At 44.7% G+C, this 4,101-nt stretch overlaps 1 long non-coding RNA gene across 1 annotated transcript; it reads left to right on the plus strand.

Annotated features, from left to right (window-relative positions):
• Positions 1 to 979: 979 nt before the first annotated feature.
• LOC127922538 (uncharacterized) lies at positions 980 to 1,883 on the plus strand. The gene is made up of 3 exons (XR_008111647.1): positions 980 to 1,051; positions 1,349 to 1,455; positions 1,809 to 1,883. It is a non-coding gene; the product is annotated as an uncharacterized LOC127922538 (long non-coding RNA).
• The last annotated feature ends 2,218 nt before the right edge of the window (positions 1,884 to 4,101 follow it).

Consider the following 4,101-nt stretch of genomic DNA (forward strand, 5'->3'; position numbering starts at 1 on the left):
TGAAGGCTCCCTCCCTTCCTCCACAGCGTAATGCTCTACTAGCCATCTCCCCAGCCACCATGGAGGTTCTGCTGCGTGTGCTGGGGGACTATGAGGGTGGAGACATGGACGGGGAGGACTGGGACAGTGAGGCTCCAGACCGGAAGTCCCTGCTCACCTTGGGCTGTCTGAGGGAGGTGGTCCACTCCCTCCTGGCCAGCAGCTCAGACCAACGCCAGGTCACGAGAATTATATATATATATATATATATTTTTTAACATAGATTGGTTTTTCTTTTCGCAGCTCAATACATTGCAGTTAACAATAGTTTAGGAACTTTCACAAATCATAGTTTAAAAAATTGAATCATTCATGATAGTAATAGAATACAATTTCATATTAATGTAAACAGGTCAGTGCTTTTAGAGTGACCAGGTGTGTGTGTGTGTGTGTGTGTGTGTGTGTGTGTGTGTGTGTGTGTGTGTGTGTGTGTGTGTGTGTGTGTGTGTGTACTACTATGCAAACAAGTCATAAAGCATGATTTACATTATTCATTAATGTTGGTTTCTGCATGTGACTGATGAGGCTTCTTCTTTACAAACTGAGACCTTGAAACTGGGATACTCTTTTTGCTTCCCAGAACAATGTTCTGGGAGTACTGCCAATTGGTCTGAGGAGGTCAAAGTCACAAGCACAAACCAAGATAAAGTTAGAGTTGATGCTATCTCTTCAGACAACGTAATATATACTCACACTATTTCGGGAAGAAGGTGTTGTTCTGACAAGAGCCAGATGGTTGACTTTATAATGTTTTTATCTTCAGATTTTTTAAATTAACGTGTATATTGTTGATTTCAATTGGCTGAATCGATTTGCTAATGTAGCTTATTTGAAATGTAATAAAATAACATTCCTTCATTCATACAGGTGGAGATCGGCTCGGTGCTGGAGAACTACTTCAAACTGCTCAACTCTGATCCGGCAGCAGCCCGTGCAGCAAGGGTCAAAGGTCATAAGGTGCTGGGCCGCCACTGGGAGAGCCGCTTCGTAGCGCTGCAGGTGCACATGCTAGGTGAGTGACCGAACCCGGATTGTCATGTACGCCACAAAGCTGCAATAGCCCACTGAGCTAAAGCCTAGGCATTAGCTGAGGAAGCTAACAAGTCTCAGACAAGGTTACTCTTTATACCAGTGTGGTTTACTGAACTACTTACATTACCACCTAGTATAGGTTGAGTGTTGACCACTGTCACCTGACTATATAAATAGTTTATGAAGGCTCTCGCTCTCTCCTCTCTCTCTCTTTCCCCTTATCGCTCTCTCGTATCCCATTCCCCTTTTCTTCTTCTCCTGTGTCTGTGACCTCCAGACACTATCAGGGATATGTTCCTGTGTTCGGACCGTCCCGTCCTGCAGGCCATCTTCCTCAACAGCAACTGCTTCGAGCACCTGACACGCCTCCTACAGAACAGCAAGGTATGGTCTCGCTCAGCCCTGGCACAAAGGATGTTGAACATGAGGATTGGGGGGAGGCGTGTCTTAGCCTACTGTTTACTGTGTGTGTTTTTCCTCAGCGTATCAAGGTAACTCTGTCTAGGAAGCATAGTGTTACCTTACACTGTGTGTGAGCCTTTCAACACAGGCTCACTGTGCATGTTATGACTTTACCTCCCCACTTAGTGCTGGAGCACTTAGGTACCACTAACCCTCCCCACCCAGCCCCTCTGTGAGTCACAACCTTTACCTTCTGACCCCCATCCACCACTCTTTTCTCTCTCCCTCACCCTGCCCCCCTCACCACGTCCTGTTGTTGAGTTCCAACTCTGCAGCTGGTTAATGCTAGGTGCACGACAGCAGAGAAGGACCAGAAAGATTTCACCAACAGGTTACTGACAGTGACAGGAAGTGACACCAGGTATACTGCCACCCTGTCACCACCGTCACTCACGCCACCACGTCACTCTTCTCGTCACCGCCATCCCTTCCAAGATGTACTCCATCGACAAGATGTACATCTGTGCTGCCCTGTAGTCAGAAACAATCAATATCAATCAATCAATTAAGCTTGATCACTCAATCCGGCAGTCAATCAATCAATACATTAAGCTGTCTCTCAAGCTGTCATTCAATAAATTAGCGGTTACTCAATCAAGCAATCAATCAATTCCAGTGGTCTATCAAACTGTCAATCAATTAAGCTGTCAATCTGTCATTTTCAATCAAGCAGTCTATCAAGCTGTAATTCAATCAATTAAGCAGTCTTTACCGTAACATTTGTCTGAAAATAACTTCAAGTAATGCTTTTACAGAATGTGCTTCGATCTCAAAAGGCAACAACATCACCTGCAGTGTGTGGTCAAACCGTCCCCCTGTTCAGTGTTATTCTGCCTGGCCTCCCCTGCACTCACAAAGCCTCACTGGTACCCTTTAATGTGTTATACAGTTTTCTCTTGACATACAGTGGTGGTCTGTAGTGTGTCTCTTGGTCTACTCTCAATGTGCTTCAATCACAAAGACTCACCCTGTAGTGAATCATCTTGTAGGCAGACACTCACCTGTTGGTCTGGTTATCATGCGTAGACGATTTCCCCACTCTACAAAAATTCCTTTGTAGTACAAAGGCAGGGTTTGACACCTGTAATCCGATACTCCGACTGTACTGGTGGCACCCATGGTTACCTGGTTACCTGGTTACCTAGCAACCTGACCACAAGTCGGAACCTATGCTGTCTCACTCTCTCTATGAGTCAGCTGGAATGAATGAATGAAGAGAAATAACAGTAATATTTTCTTACAGGTCAGACATGTCTTGTTTTATTACCCCAACCTAGAGAAGACACGCACGCACGCACGCACGCATCATACCGCACTACTATGGCTGACCCTGTAAACAGGGGTGCCTTACTACTGGCAGCCCACACTGACCCTGTAAACAGGGGTGCCTTACTACTATGGCTGACCCTGTAAACAGGGATGCCTTACTACTATGGCTGACCCTGTAAACAGGGATGCCTTACTACTATGGCTGACCCTGTAAACAGGGATGCCTTACTACTATGGCTGACCCTGTAAACAGGGGTGCCTTACTACTATGGCTGACCCTGTAAACAGGGGTGCCTTACTACTATGGCTGACCCTGTAAATAGGGATGCCTTACTACTATGGCTGACCCTGTAAACAGGGGTGCCTTACTACTATGGCTGACCCTGTAAAACAACACATTTCACTGCACATTTTTGTTGTTGTTAACTCAGCAAAAAAAGAAACGTTCTCTCACTGTCAACTGTGTTTATTTTCAGCAAACTTAACATGTGTAAATATTTGTATGAACATAACAAGATTCAACAACTGAGACATAAACTGAACAAGTTCCACAGACATGTGACTAACAGAAATGGAATAATGTGTCCCTGAACAAAGGCGGGGGGTCAAAATCAAAAATGAAATCCAAGTAACTTTTTATTTTTTTATTTCACCTTTATTTAACCAGGTAGGCCAGTTGAGAACAAGTTCTCATTTGCACTACGACCTGGCCAAGATAAAGCATAGCAGTGTGAACAGACAACACAGAGTTACACATGGAGTAAACATTAGCAAGTCATCAACACAGTAAAAAAAATGGGCAGTCTATATACACTATGTAAAAAGTGAGGAGGTAGGCGAATAATACAATTTTGCAGATTAACACTGGAGTGATAAATGATCAGATGGGCATGTACAGGTAGAGAATATTGGTGTGCAAAAGAGCAGAAAATAAATAAATAAAAACAGTATAAAAACAGTATGGGAATGAGGTAGGTGAAAAGGGTGAGCTATTTACCTACAGACTATGTACACACTGCAGCGATCGGGTTAGCTGCTGGATAGCTGATGTTTGAAGTTGGTGAGTGGAGATAAAGTCTCCAACTTCAGCGATTTTGCAATTCGTTCCAGTCACAGGCAGCAGAGTACTGGAACGAAAGGCGGCCAAATGAGGTGTTGGCTTTAGGGATGATCAGTGAGATACACCTGCTGGAGCGCGTGCTACGGATGGGTGTTGCCATTGTGACCAGTGAACTGAGATAAGGCGGAGCTTTACCTAGCATGGACTTGTAGATGACCTGGAGCCAGTGGGTCTGGCGA

Source organism: Oncorhynchus keta, unplaced genomic scaffold (genome assembly GCF_023373465.1).
Source record: "Oncorhynchus keta strain PuntledgeMale-10-30-2019 unplaced genomic scaffold, Oket_V2 Un_contig_26181_pilon_pilon, whole genome shotgun sequence".
Classification (NCBI taxonomy): Eukaryota; Metazoa; Chordata; class Actinopteri; order Salmoniformes; family Salmonidae; genus Oncorhynchus; species Oncorhynchus keta.